Raw genomic sequence first — 16,821 nt, 5'->3', positions numbered from 1 at the left:
TCTAGAACCAGAGGGCAAAATAAATATTCAAGGAATCCACAGAACACCACCTGAAAGAGATCCAAAAAGAGAAACTCCTAGGAACATTGTGGCCAAATTCCAGAGTTCCCAGGTCAAGGAGAAAATATTGCAAGCAGCTAGAAAGAAACAATTCAAGTATTGTGGAAATAAAATCAGGATAACACAAGATCTAGCAGCCTCTACATTAAGGGATCAAAGGGCATGGAATAGGATATTCCAGAAGTCAAAGGAACTAGGACTAATACCAAGAATCACCTACCCAGCAAAACTGAGTATAATACTTCAGGGGAAAAAAAAATGGTCTTTCAATGAAATAGAGGATTTTCAAGCATTCTTGATGAAAAGACCAGAGCTGAAAAGAAAATTTGACTTTCAAACACAAGAATGAAGAGAACCAGGAAAAGGTGAACAACAAAAAGAAGTCATAAGGGACTTACTAAAGTTGAACTGTTTACATTCCTACATGGAAAGACAATATTTGTAACTCTTGAAACATTCAGTATCTGGGTACTGGGTGGGAGTACACACATACACATGCACACACGCACACATACATAGAGACAGAGTGCACAGAGTGAACTGAAGAGGATGGGATCATATCTTAAAAAAAAATGAAATCAAGCAGTGAGAGAGAAATATATTGGGAGGAGAAAGGGAAAAATGGAATGGGGCAAATTATCTCTCATAAAAGAGGCAAGCAAAAGACTCATTAGTGGAGGGATAAAGAGGGGAGGTGAGAGAAAAACATGAAGTCTACTCTCATCACATTCCACTAAAGGAAAGAATAAAATGCACACTCATTTTGGTAGGAAAACCTATCTCACAATACAGGAAAGTGGGGGACAAGGGGACAAGCAGGGTGGGGGGGATGATAGAAGGGACGGCATGGGGAGGAGAATGCAATTCGAGGTCAACACTCATGGGGAGGGATAGGATCAAAAGAGAATAGAAGTAATGGGGGACAGGATAGGATGGAGGGAAATATAGTTAGTCCTATACAACACAACTATTATGGAAGTCATTTGCAGAACTACACAGATTTGGCCTATATTGAATTGCTTGCCTTCCAAAGGGAAGGGGTGGAGAGGGAGGGAGCTAAAGAAGTTGGAACTCAAAGTGTTAGGATCAACTGTAATGTTCTTACCACTAGGAAATAAGAAATACAGGTAAAGGGGTAAAGAAAGCTATCTGGCCCTACAGGACAAAAGAGAAGACGGAGACAAGGGCAGAGAGGGATGATAGAAGAGAGAGCAGATTGGTCACAGGGGCAATTAGAATGTTTGGGTTTGGGGGGGGGAGGGGAGAAAAGGGGAGAAAATTTTTAACCCAAAATTTTGTGAAAATGAATGTTAAAAGTTAAATAAAAAAAAAAAAAAGAAGTGAAATTGGCCAAATGGATAAGGAGGTACAAAATCTAGCTGGGGAGAATAACTCCTTAAAAAGAATAATTCAACAAATGGAAAAGGAGGTACAAAAGCTCACTGAAGAAAACAATTTGTTGGAGGCTTACTGATTGGAAGTGTTTGTCTAGCCAAGACTCTGGGAAACCACTAAGGAACCCCCTCCCACCCTGCCCCTCCAGCTTTTAAAATTCAGATGTTGGTGCTTCTCCTCTGGTTACTATGGTCAGACAGTTGGATCTGTTTGTTGATCTGTGATGTATGTATTGCTTATGTCAGACATTTGGAAGCATGTTTATTAACCTTTGATTTCTCTGTATTTTCTCTGAACTTCAGGTTGCTGTCTTTTTCCCCTGAACTAAAGTGCTTTTGCTTGATGAAAGTGATCATTGACTCCTCAAAAGTTGCTTTTCCTTTCATAAATGCAGATCTAAGAACCGTGATAGCAGGCCCCCCTGTTATTTCTGGGTATTTACTGTTACATTATGGTGAAAAGGATGGGAAGGGAGAAATAAAAGCACAAATGTTGGTGGGTGGGGAGATAGGATGGAGAGAAAGACACAGATAGTAATCATAACTGTGAATAGAAATGAGATGAATTCTCCCATAAAAGAGAAGCAGATAGCAGAAAGGATTAAAAAATATAATCCTACAATATATTGTTTACAAGTAACGCATTTGAAACAGGGTGTAAGGTGAAAGGCTGGAGTAGAATATACTATGCTTCACTTGAAGTTAAAAAAAAAAAGCAAGTGTAGCTATCGTAATCTGATCCAAAGCAGAAGAAAGAATAGATGTAATCAAAAGAGATAAGAAAAGAAACTATATCCTGCTAAAGGGCATGATAGACAATCAAGTAATATCATTATGAAATATAGATCCAACAAGTGGTATAGCATTCAAATTATTAGAAGGGACTGATAGGAAGAAGTAGGGATCAAAACTATGCTAATGGGAAAACTCAACCTCTTCCTCTCTGAAAGTGATAAGTCGAACCTCAAAATAAACAAGAAAGAATTTAAGGAGGTGATTGGAATTCTGAAAAAGATAGATATGATAGATCTCTGGAGGAAACTGAATGTGGATAAAAAGAAATATACCATTTTCTTAGCAGGACATGACACATACACAAAAAATTGACAATGTACTAGGGCATTAAAAACCTCACAATCCAGTGCAGAAAGGCAGAAATAGTCAATGCATCCCTATCATGATGCAACAAAAATTATAGGAAATAAAGGGTCATGGAAAGATAAACAAAAAATTAATTGGAAACTAAATTATCTAATTGTAAAGAATGAACAGGTCAAACAACAAATCATAGAAGCAATCAATAACTTTGTTCAAGAGAATAATAATAATGAGACAACCTACCAAAACTTATGGGATGCAATAAAAGCAGTCCTTAAAAGAAGCTATATATCTCTGAGTGCTAACATGAATAAAATAGGGAAAGAGGAGATCAATAAATTGGGCATGCAACTTAAAAAGCTAGAAAAAGAACAAATTGAAAATCCCCAATTAAATACTAAGTTAAACACTAAATACTGAAAACCAAAGGAGAGATGAATAATATTGAAATTAAGAAAACTAATGAATTAATTTAAAAAAACTAAGAGAAAATTATAGACCCATTTCCCTAATCAACATAGATGCAAAAATTTTAAATAAAATATTAGCAAAAAGATTGCAGAAACTTATCACAAGAATAATACACTGTTCACGTAGGAATGCAGGGTTGGTTCAATATTAGGAAAACTATCAGCAAAATAGATCATATTAATAACAAAACAAACAGAAACCATATGATTATCTTAATAGATGCATAAAAAGCTTTTGACAAGATAGGATACCCATTCCTATTGGAAATGCTGAAAGGATAGGAATAAATAGAGCCTTCCTTAAAATAATAAGTAGTATTTACCTAAAACCACCAACAACCATTATATGTAAAGAGGATAAACTAGATGCATTTCTAATAAGATCCAAAGTGAAATAAGGATGTCCATTATCACCACTGTTATTCAATATGGTACTAAAAATGTTAGCTTTAGCAATAAGAGAAGAAAAAGAAATACAAGGAATTAGAATAGGCAAAGAAGAAACTAAGTTATCACTCTTTGCAAACAGTATGATGGGCATACTTAGAGAATCCCAGAGAATCAAGTAAAAGACTACTTGAAATAATGAACAATTTTAGCAAAGTTGCAGGATACAAAAATAAACCCACATAAATCATCTGTATTTCTATATGTTACTAACACAGACAAACAACAAGAGATAGAAAGAGAAATTCCATTTAAAGTTACTTTAGACATTATGAAATATTTGGGAATCTACCTGCCAAAACAAAATCAGGGACTATATGAACACAATTATGAAACACTTTTCACACGAATAAAGTCAGATCTAAATAACTGGAAAAAACATCAGTTGCTAGTGGGTAGGACAAACTAATGTAATAAAAATGGCAATTTTATCTACTCAGTGCCATACCAATCAAACTAACAAACAATATTTTATAGAGCTAGAAAAAGTAGTATCAAAATTCAACTTGAAAACAAAAGATCCAGATTATCAAGAGAATTAATGAAAAAAATGCTAGGCAAGATGGCCTAGCCATACCAGATTTTAAATTGTATTATAAAACAGTAATCATCAAAATTACTTGGTAATGGCAAAAAAATAGAGGGGTAGATCAGTGGAACAGGTTAGGTACACAAAACACAGTAATTAATGACTATAGCAATCTATTGTTTGATAAACCCAAAGATCCAGCTTCTGGGAAAAGAACACACTGTTTGAAAACTTCTGGGAAAGCTGGAAAATAGTGTGGTGGAAAAATGGACAAAGACCAATGCCTGACACCGTATACCAGAGTAAAGTCCAAATGAGAACATGATCTAGGAATAAAAGCTGATACTATAAACAAACGAGGGGAACAAGGAATAGTTTATTTGTCAGATTTATGGAGAATGGAGGAATTCGTGATCAAAGAAAAGACAGAAAGCATTATGAAATGCAAAATGGATTACTTTGATTACATTAAATTGAAAAGTTTTTGCACAAAGACAATGCAACCAAGATTAGGAGGGAAGCAGAAAACTGGCAAAATTTTTTACAACTAATATCTATGATAAAAGGTTCATTTCTAAACTATGTAGAGAATTAAGTCAAATATACAAGTCATTCCCCAATTGATAAGTGGTCAAAGGATATGGACAGACAGTTTCCTGGGGAAGAAATTAAAGCTATCTATAGTCATATGAAAAAATGTTCTAAATCATTATTGATTAGAGAGTTGCAAATCAAAACAACTCTGAGGTACCACATCACACCTATCAGATTGACTAATATGACAAAACAGGAAAATGATAAATGTTAGAGAAGATATGGGAGAGTTGGAACACTAATTCGTTGTTGATGGAACTGTGAGCTGGAGCAGTTTGGAACTATGCCCAAAGGGTTATAAAAATGTGCATATCCTTTCACCCAGAAATATTGCTTTTAGGGATATATCCCAAAGAGATCATGACAATGGAAAAAGGACACACATCTACAAAAATATAAATAGCAGTTTTTTTTTGATGGTGGCCAAGAACTGGAAACTGAGGGGATATCCATCAACTGTGGGACTGGTTGAACAAATCATTATATGTGAATATAATGCAATACTATTGTGCTATAAGAAATGAGGAATAGGAAGACTTCAGAAAAACCTGGAAGGACTTATATGAACTAAGGCTAGGTGAAAAGAGCAGAACCAGGACAACATTATACATTGTAACAGTTAGTATGTGAGGACTGATTTGGATAGACTTAGCTCTTAGCAATGCGAGGACCTAAAATATTTTCAGAGTACTCATGATGCAAAATGCCCTCCTTCAGAGAAGGAATTTTGGAGTTGGAATGCAGAATGAAGCAGACCATTTCCTTTTTTCTAATGTTTTTTTTTTCTCATGGTTTTTCCTATTTCCCTATAATTCTTTTATACAACATGACTAATGTGAAAACGTGTTTAGTAGGAATGTATGTGTAGAACCCCATATAAGATTGCATGCCATGTTTGGGAGGGAAGGGGAGAAAATTTAAAACTTATGGAAGTGAATGTTAAAAATTGAAAACAAATAAATTGTAAAATTTGGAAAAAAATTAAAAAATAAACTAGAGATCAGACTCTCCTGCTCAAAAACTTTAATCAGTTCTAGATTGACTCTAGGATATAATATAAACTTTTGAAATTTTTATGTATTAATTTGAAGTTCCTTACAATCTTGCTCCAGAATACCTTTCCAGACTTCCATTCCTTTCCCTTTCATGCATTTTACATCACAACCACGCTAATACACTCGTTGTCCAAATCTAGAATCTATTTCTTACCACTGTGTTTTGGCACAGTCTTCCAACTTCCCTAGTATGCCTGACACTCTGTTGTTCATTACCCAACAATAACTACTTTCTAATATTCTTCAAAATCTTACTGATATTCAAAAGTTGCACATTCTTGCTTCAGGTGTTATAAAGAAAATAAAAAGAAAATGGAGAGAGGAAGGAAAGAATGAAGCAAGGAAATAGAGAATGAAGGAAGACAAAAGAGAAGAAAGAGAAAAAAGAAAATAATTATGAGGGAGAAAAGAAGGAAGAAAAGGAAGAAGGAAGACTCAAAAAGAAGAAAAAAAACAGAAAAAGCAAACATAAGGTAAGAGGCATAATGTAACCTTATACTATGACAGGAGCTAGCAGTGAGGAAGAAAGTGCACAGAAAACGAAGGAAAGAAAAGCTATTGACTAAAAAGGGCAAAGTTATGAGGATGAAGCTCATTTGATGATTGGGGTAAGTAAACCTTAATGTACATTAACAAATGATGATGTAGATCCACCTATGTGTCAAGAGAAAAGTCATCCAAAGAAAGAGGATATATGGACTGTGATTGACTCCCTGCTCAGGCTTCTCAAGGCAGTTATTCTGTCCATCTGATGCTAGCATTAGAGAGGCCACTACCTTTCCTGAATATATATACAGCATATTATTGAGGCAGTGTAGTGGGTAGAGTGCTGGACCTGCAGTCAGGAAGACCTGAGTTCAACTTTAGCCTCAGACACTTACTAGCCATGCAACCCTGGGCAAATCACATAACCTCTCTTGGCATTGGTTTCCTCAGTGGTAAAATGGGGATAAAAGTACCTGACTTTTGTTTTGATGATCAAATGAAATAATATTTTAAAGTGCTTGGGATAGTGTCAGGCATATAGTAGATGCTATATAAATGCTAACTATAATTATTTTTATCATTGTCATTATTATGCATCATTATTATGAGTCACTTCTAATGATTTGTGTGAGGACAAATTACATCAAGATAAATTACCTAAAAAAAAAGAAAAGAAAAAAATAATCCTTGAATTAAACTATGTCTCTGACACAAAGAATTTTGCCTTATAAAATTCAACCCTCCTCCAAATCAGAAAAAAACAATCAATTAGCAATTAAAACATACATTTTAGAATGGTTTTCTAAATGACGTAACCTAACAGGCTTATTGAGCATGATAGAGTGAAGGCCTGGTAGCACAGAAACGAAAAGTGATTTTAAAAATGGAAAGAATCACAGAGCTCTTTTAGTTCAATCAGTACATGAACAAGTATCTAATCCTTGATTTTCGCGTCACTGACAAGTGGTTATCTCACTTCCACTTGAAAGCCTCCAGTTAGGGCACACTTACCACCCCCTGAGGTAACCCACTGTAATTTCAACAGCTGTAATTGCTGGGCAGTGTTCCTTCACAATTTCCCACCTACACCTTTTGACCAAAATGATTATTGCAGTGTTTCTGCTAAATAATAGAACCTAAAAATATTAGATGTATCATAAATAAAATAAACGTAAAAATAGACATAAGCCAATGGCAAAAATGGATCAAGTCGGCCTAATAAGTTCTCCTGCATGTACTAATTTGATCTTCAGAATAAAGTAGATGCTACAAGAATAGTTTTATACAGGAGTCAAGATAGCAAGAAAAAAAGCATTTATGAAACTTTTACCACGTGCCAGGCTCTCTGCCAAATGACTGGAATACAAATATAAGGACATAGGATATTTTCCCTCAAATAACTCATATTCTAGTAGGGGAAGAGAACATGTAAAAGGTAATTGAAGGGAGAGAGTAGTGTGAAAACACCCAGCTTGGGGTCATGGTGCAGAGTGTCATCTAGAGATGTCAGCAGTGCAGCTCTTAAGGTCATGAAGACAAGGTTAGTGTGGACTTCCTCCTTAAATTGGAAGCTCTCAGAAGAATCCAGAAATATAAAGAGGCTGCAAGGACAGCAAGCACTTCCAATGTGAGAAGGAACCAACGAGGAAAGACTCAGAGAGAAGAATTTCTATGATAATCACTAGCATTTATATAGCGCATTTAGGTTTGCAAAGTATTTTACATATGTGAACTTATTTGGTCCTCACAACAATCCCATGAGGTATGCGTTACTATTATCCCTATTTTATTGATGAGGAAACTGAGACTGAGTGTTCTAGAATCTTGCCCAGTGCTACACAGTTTAACAAGTGCTTGAATTAGGATTTGAACTCAATATTGTTGACTTCAAATCCTACACTTTATTTACCATTCCACCTAGTTACCTTAGATTTAATGTTTTAGAGATGGAAAAGAACTTCCAGGTCCTGTAGCCTGACCTCCCTCCTTCACATTTCCAGTTCTGAAAATGGAGACCCAAAGAAGTTAAGCAACTTGTCCACAATTATGCAGTTATCATAAGTCTCAGAAGCATGATTAAGTCACAAGTGTTTTTGATTCCAAGCCTAGAATGTGATCCAAGACATTGTCTGGGATTGTAGCACTGTGATTAGAGGACAGTGACATTTGAAAATGTCACCAATGGCAAATGAAGCTTCTCCTTCTCCTCATCCTTCTTCTACTTCTCCTTTTCCTCCTCCTCCTCACTCTTCTTTCTTATTTTGTCTCATTTCAAAATCATTAGCAATGAGGGAAATAGAAAATAAAATAAAATTTTCATCTGCATCAGACTTCTTTTATTGCATCCTTGGGCAAGAATTTAGTGATGAACATTTCAGAAAAATAGTGATTTCTCTTGGAATGCCTTCTCTTCTCTAATGAGCATTTACTGCAACTCCCTTGAAAGGACATCCAAAAGATCTCATTTTCATGCTGCATTTGCTATGGCTAAATCACTGAGCCAAAGAGGCTGTGTAGGGTAAATTCAAATTTACATAGGAGACGGATAAGCAGATCTACACATCAAAACAAGGTATGTGTAATTAAGAATCTGCCCAAGCTTATTGGAGGAATAACCTAGTAGGGCCAGATATAGTATGTTTTCTAGAAAACAAAAATTTAATCTCTCAGGTTTAGATGGGAGCCAATATTGTCTGCCCTTGGTCAGTTTCTGTGATATATGCTGTCATTTTTCATATTTTAATTCATAAATAATTTCTCTAAGATTGTTTGATTTTTTCCTATGTGCCATATTGAAAATTCAGATACTTGCTGCCAAACAGATATGGAGTGAGGAAGATGAGGAGTCACTTTAAACTATATGACCAAGGAGAGTAACTTTAACCCTTCTGGGCCTTTGTTTCCTTATCTGTAAAATAATATCTAAGGTTGCATAGGACACTAAAATTTATAAAATGTTCTACAATTATCCTCACAACAACCTGGGAGGCAGCTCTTATTATTATCCTCATTTTGGAGATAAGGAAACTGAAGCAGAGAGCAGTTGTCACATAGCTTAGTATCTGAGACTAGATTTCAATTCAATATTCCTGATTCCACTGTAGCACCTACCTAAACTAGATGATATCAGAAGTCTCATTCATCTCTAGATAGTATATCTGACACCTCTGTTTCATTTTCCTGTCTATAAACAAGGGGCAACTATATCAACTCACAAGATTGTTTTGAAACCCAGATGAAGTAACAGAAAATATTTTGCTTACATTAAGCAACTGCTTTTTTAGATAGTCTCACATTCTTAACACTTGGATCTGAACATACACATGCATAACCGAGTCACAGAAAATATACTTTTTTTTACTATGTTCTATTTTAAAAGCATAAAGATAGGATAGTTCTTTATTAGTTTAATGTAAGTAAAGAAAAATAATATGTTATTAATGACAAATATAAACAATTCAGAACAACATAAAGACTTCAATGATCTTCAGTGGTATAATTTCTACTTAATCATACTCTTATTTTCTTAAATATAAATCTCCAACTAATCAGCCTTTCCTGAGTCTGAAGCCCTTCAAGGAATATACATGATGCCAAAGTTTATCACAATTCTTGACACATATTAGGTGTTTAATAAATATTTATTGATTGATTTCCAATATTGAGAGGTTTCGGTGTAGCTCATTCTCCAAAGACCTTTCAATCAGATACAATTTAATGCTATCTCTCTAGGAAGGAAAAAAATTAGTTATGATCTATTTATAATTTCAATGAAAAAGGGTTATGTTGCTATTTATTTTTGGAATAATGTCTTTTAATTGCATTTTTTCCTCAAAATAAGTGACAAAGTATAGCAAAAATAGTTCATGTTACAGTTTACTGTACTTCAGTTACAGTTTACTACCATGGATGTACATTTAGGAAGAAAAAAAGGAATTATAAAGATATTTTTTTTTTCTAATCAGCAGAGACTTTCACAGTTGATTTTCTAACTAATCAAGTTTTATTCTTGCCTGTTGTATGACCTACATTTTTCTGCTTTATCCTCTCACTCTTAATTCTGTTTGCCCCACCCTCCTTCTTGCTTGCTGACATGCTGCATTTGGGGCTGGAGTTTGTGACAGGAAGTAAGGAGAGGAAAGTATATCAGTAGCTGAAAGTGTGTTGGCTCTGTGCTTGAGAGACATGAAGGGATAACACCTTCATTCCTTGCCCAAGTTGTTTGCCAGTGCTGCTAACCAAGATCTATGAAGGGTTCATTGCAGTCAAAATTGATCAAAAGTCTTCTCCTACCTCCAGACAAATCAAGCAATTTTTAATTTACTTCAGGCCATCCAAAAGACTAATGCTACTGAGTTCCTGTTGATGGCTGAACTTGCACACCAGTCTCAATGCCTTGATTGTGACCCTAAGTCCATAGTTCCTGCATTAACACTTGATAATGTCTTCAATGAAAAGTATGACAAACATCTCATGGAAAATGTTGCCCCACTCTTTTGTCTACTGAAGGGATCATTTAATCTGTATATGTTCTAGAAATCGTGGGTCAAATCAATGCTATTTCTGGAGGAATAACTGAAGATTAAAAGAGCGAAGATCCCATCAACTCTTAGTATTACATTTACATTTAGTAGACTTCTGTCTTGTTACTCATTTTCTAATCATTGTATCATATTTATTTACTCTGATTTCATGTGCAAAATACACCTCGTATGAATTTCCAAAATGTGTCTGCTTCTCAGGAAAAAGCAAAAACAAACTTATTGTGTCAAGATCATGTGACTAGAACTGCTTGAAATATAATAGTTCAAAAAAGGGAAAGAGTAGCCATTGGTAGGTGCTCAGAGTTAATTTTAATTGAGTAGATCAGCAAATCCACATGCAACTAGACTATATGTAATTCCACCCAGTAGTAAAGAGACAGCATTGAGGGATTGAAAGTTACTGACTTTTCGGTAACCATAGGGAACCCAGAAATGACTCAGAACTCTGAGTACTCAGCAAAGTAATATTTTTTAACTACCAGGGTGAGTTTAAGACCCATCCATCAGTATTTATCAATGCCACCTTTTGGCTCTAATCAGAGATAAAGGGATAAAGACACCTGAGCTGTCAACAATTCTAGGATCTTTCATTGTGATTGGTTCTGTGTGTGAGTATTCCTCCTGCCTCCCACATAACTCAAATGAATCTCTCATTTGTTAATTATTTGCTCTTTGTAAGAACTATTTACCTCTCATCCCTGGGATCTCCGGATTGCTTTTTGGTTGTCTGACTCCTTATTGTACTCTGCCTTAGTCTAGCAATTAGGGAACCACCAATCTCATAATTGGAAGGTATCTGAGCAGGGACATGATGACTAAGTCTAGACAATATGGGATAGTTGGTCTGGGCCCTGGAAATTTCTGCTCACATTCTGGAAAATTAGGATGGATAATCTTTTACCATTTAAAGAAAGAAGTTCCTCCTTCAAGGACTTATATCAAGAACCCTCTTTAGAAGCATCATCTTCACTAAGCTGATGTTGAAATTTCAAAAGTGTCAGAGTTGGAAGCCCTTTTTTTGTTCTTTTACATTTGATTATCTATTGTTTCCTGTAGGACCGTGATCCTTGCATATTAGAACAGAACTTCCACAGAGAATCAAAAAGACTTGAATGTGAACTATACTTGGCATTTTAGTTTTATAATTATAGAATATTAAAAACTCCATCTAAATAATTGAATTCATATAATTACAACACATTTCAAATTTTCTCACTCAGGTATAGTTATTTCCTTTCCTTTAAAAAGTCCATAAGCAAATTTCCTCAAAAGTATTGTACTTTAAAAAAAAATCCAACATAACATTTTCAGGAAATCAATAATATGCCCTTTCATTTTCATAACAATGGATATTTCAAAATCATTATTAGCACATGAAAAATGACATGGAGAATGCAAGAGTTATCCAAATTATTCAAGCTAAAAACTTTTGTTTGATGCATTCAAATAATTGAGCCAAAATCTCCTTAATCTACTATCATAAATGACTCATTTATAGAATCTTAGGTTTAGAACTGAAAGAGGTATCAGAGGTCTTCAAGATCATCTCCCTTATTTTACATATGAGGACACTGAATCCCAGAGGAATTAAGTGATCTGGCCTCCATCCTTTTCTAAGTCACTTTGTAGGCACTATCAAAACTCAAGGGCTAAAATGGATGTCTACAAATCGGGAAAACATTCATAAAAATGGACTGATTAATCCATATATTTTGCCTGAAAAATGATATAGTTAAGCTAGGAATATGCCTTGAACTAGCAAAACTTGAGACAGGCCACTGGGTGACATGGAACAGAAAAGACAAATGTCAGCATGAACATGCAGCTTGATTGGGAAGAATCATAAGACACGACAAAACAGACCAGATTTTAACGTGCAGATATAGGGCAATTTGGTATATCATGGAATAAGACTCCACACACTAGGTCACAGGGGACATGTGGAGAAACTGCCTTGTAGTAATCTGAGGTATATTTTTTTTTAAAAAGTGAAACAAAAATAAAACAAATAACAACTCAGGCAGATGTGGAGTGGAATACTGGCTTTGTCCTTCACTAACTGTGGGACCTTAGAACATTCAGTCCTCATTTTCCCTTTCAATAAAATCAAGGCCTTGGACAGGATAATCTCAAAAGATCAATACAATAGCACTAAGGGTCAAATCTCTGCTTTGAATATTTATCATTTGTATGACTATAGGCAAGTCAGTTGACCTTTATGAACCTCAATTTCCTCATTTGAAAGATGAGGGCACTGGACTAGATAGACTCTAATATATTATCTAACACTAAATTCATGATTCTCTGACTACCTCCTAATCCTATTGTGAAAATCAAATGAGATAATACATGTAAAGCACTTTGCAAAGCATAAAGCAGTCTCCAAATGCAAGCTGTTGTTTTTCTCATCACTCTCCTGTCTTAGTACAGCATGGTAACCTGATTATGAAAAGATATATGAACGTGGTTGAGTGAGGGCCACATTGATATAGTTAAACACTGCAAATAAGTTGCTGAAGCTTTGGAAGAAAGACAATTGTGATAAAATGGAATAATGCCTATAAAGTGCTTTTGAGTATTACTGTACTACATAAAACTAAGCTATTCTTATCACTAGTGCAAAAAGACACTCATTAATTGATACTGAAAATACAAAAGAAATGGCCTTTTAAATATGAATGTTTGGGTAATGTTGTAAGGAAGAATTACAATTTCCAACTCTTAGAAGTGGAAAGTGTCTAATTAGGATAAGAAGAGCACAGTGTCCAATTGTGTCAGGAAGGCAGGATTTCTGCAGATTGGGCATTAACTTTCCCCAAAACTTTTTCTCAGTGTAGCTTTTTTCTTTGCCTTGTCTTTATTTCAGACATTCCTCAAGCAGTGTTAGATTATATAGATCTTGACTATTCAATAATTAATTTACCTCAAAAACCACCCTGAAGATTACTTTATTTTATCAATGCTTGCAGAAATCAATGTACTAAACCTTTCATTTACCCCTAACCACAACAGCTTATACATTTCACAACACACTCAGAAATTTACTTTATGTTATGAAACCAGGAATATCTCATGAAAAATATGCAATAAAATTTGGGAATAACTATTTCTGGCCACAATTTCTACTTACAGAAACTATAGTGAGTCTAATATGACTTATGAGAGCATTTTAAGAAGGTTTTCTCATCTGGGGGCAAAATTAAATCTCTCATAAATATAAAAAATCTATTTTTCCTTTAGGGTGGTATGACATTCATCCTTGTAGATAACAAAATTGAATTAGTTGATGAAGCATCTCTCAAGTAAGATTATAGCCTTTTTTAAGAGAAAATATTATTAACTGGATTTTGCAGCTCTGGTAATTGAGGCATCATATTCAATGACAATAGGTTGGATCTGCATTCTACTTTTTAGATATATCACAGTGGAAAAGGCTCATCATGAAGTAAATACATTTAACACTTTCCCTCCTGTTAAAATTGACACTGACTGGTTTCCCTTTTACAAGTGGGCCTCTGAAATCTTTTAATGACTAAACAGAAATACTTGTTCATTTGTAAATGAAATTATTTTCCACTAATATTTTATAAGATATGTGCATAGAGTGTAAGGCAGGTATGATATTCAGTACCACTGAAGGGAGAGCTCACTTACCAAAATAAAATCACAGAATAATCAGACCATCCAAAGAAAATACCACGCAATATTTTCTCCAAGAAATTTGCTGATAATTATATCACTTATTGCCAGGCCTAGAGGCCTGTGGGCTACCCGAGTCTTCTTACCTCACCTCCCGAGGTCTTCGGTTGGCCAAACCGGATGCTCGTATGAGAGAAAAGACGTTCCAGAGTCGAACAAGGGTTGAGCTTTATTTCAGGGTCTAGTTACAAGTGCAGGGGATTCTTCCTTAGGAGGGAGAGAGAGAAGGATCTCCCAAGGAGGCAAAGATCTTACAATAAGAGATTGGAAGTAGAAGTACAAGCGGGGAGAGAGGGGGAGGGGAGAGAAGGAGAAGAGGAAAAGCGGAGCCTAGTGTCCTCTTTGGCTCCTCACGTGCTAAGAGAGCTTTCAGGCTTCCCTGATCCTACTTAACTCTCCAGCAGCATAGTTTGCATCTAAATACCGTGCTGTTAGGTAACTAGGTGTGCTCCAATCCGGGACAATCTCGAGGGTGGGGAGATCTCTCTCCCATCACGTTTCTCACGGGAAGAGGCGGAATTACTCGAGATAGCTCGGTTCACCTCGATTCCCTGCCGTTTCCTGGGGGGGTCTCGTGAGAGCTCTAAGATTTAGAAGCTCCCACCTTTACCCGCCTGAGACTGTCCACACGGAATTGAGCTTCCAATCCCAACAACTTATTCTCTTTGTTTGTTTGTTTTCTTGGTGTATGATCTGTCATGTAAATGGGGCATCATGAATTTATTTCTGTAAAAAGAACCAGTCATTTATGGAACTGTGAATTAGTGTAGATATTCTGGAAGGCAATTTGAAACTATACCTAAAACACTATTACACCTTTTGACCCAGCAATACCACTATTTGGTCTATTTCCCAAAGAAATCAAAGAAAGAGGAAAAAGAATCATATGAACCAAAATATTAATCACAACTTTTTTCATGGAAACTAAGGGAGTGGTCATAAATTGGAGAATAGCTGATGAAGTCATAGTATCCATATGTGATGGAATATTACTGCGTTGTAGTGATGATGAAGGAGATGATTTTAGAAAAATCTGGAAAGATTTGCATGAACTGATACAAAGTGAAATGATCAGAACTAGGAGAACCATTAATATAATAGCCAAAAGGCACTAAAGACAAATAAATTTGAAAGACTTAGAAACTTGGATCAATACAGTGGAACTAATAATATTTCTATAAGATTCAGGGTGAAAGATGCTATCTACCTCCAGATAGGGAGGTGATGGATTCAGAGTACTAATTGAAGCATATTTTGGACACACCTTATGCAAGACTTTCTTTTTTCTTGATTATACATATTTAAAACATTTTGTTTTTCTTATTTTCTCTGTGAGTGAGAGAGGGGAAAGTAGAGAGGAGAGAATTCAAAACTGAAAATAAAATAAAACAAAACAATCATCCAACAATATTCAGCACAGGAATAGAAGAAGTATGAAACCTAATAGCTGTCCTTGTACTTGCATTTGACTCCTTGGCTCCTAGTAGGAACTTAATAAATACTTATTTAAAGCCTCATTCCCTTCTTTTCAGAGGTAAAGGACTAGAATATGGAAAATTGCATATACTGCTTGAAATGCAGTTTAGGAGTGCTGGGAACCCCAAAATGTCAATGTCTCCTGGAATGTTTTAAGTCCTTGCATTGCTGAGAAGGGCTAAGTCTACCAGAAAAATTCCTTGCACACTATGGTTGTTGCTGTGTACAAAGTTCTCATCGTACTGCACCTTTCACTTAGCATCAGTCCATATAAGTCCTTCCAGTCCTCTCTGGAGTCTTCCTGTTCATCATTGCTTATTGTACAATAGTATTTCATTACATTCATATATCACATGTTCAGCCATTCCCCAATTGATGGGCATCCCCTTGATTTCCAGTTTTGGGCCACCATAAAGATTGCTGCTATAAATATTTTTGTACATGTGGGACCCTTTCCCATTTTTATGATCTCTTGGGGATACAGTCCTAGAAGCACTATTTCTGAGTCAGAGGGTATGCACATTTTTGTAGCCCTTTGAGCGTAGTTCCAAATTGCTCTCCAGAATGGTTGTATCAGCTCACAGCTCTACCAACAATGAATTATTATTCCAACTCTCCCACATCTTCTCCAACATTTGTCATCTTCCTGTTTTGTCATGTCAGCCAATCAGATAGATGTGATGTGGGATATCAGAATTGTTTTGATTTGCACCTCTCTAATCAATAGTAATTTAGAGCATTTTTTCATATGATTGTAGATAGCTTTAATTTCTTCCTCAGAAAACTGCCTGTTCATATCCTTTGACCATTTATCAGCTGGAGAATAACTTGTATTCTTGTAAATTTGGCTCACTTCTCTATATATTTAAGAAATGAGACCTTTGTCACAGACACTAGTTCCAAAAATTCTTTCCCAGTTTTCTGCTTCCCTCCTAATCTTGGTTATATTGGGTTTGTTTGTGCAAAAAC

Source organism: Notamacropus eugenii, chromosome 1 (genome assembly GCF_028372415.1).
Source record: "Notamacropus eugenii isolate mMacEug1 chromosome 1, mMacEug1.pri_v2, whole genome shotgun sequence".
NCBI classification, from domain to species: domain Eukaryota; kingdom Metazoa; phylum Chordata; class Mammalia; order Diprotodontia; family Macropodidae; genus Notamacropus; species Notamacropus eugenii.
This window is presented reverse-complemented; position numbering follows the sequence as displayed.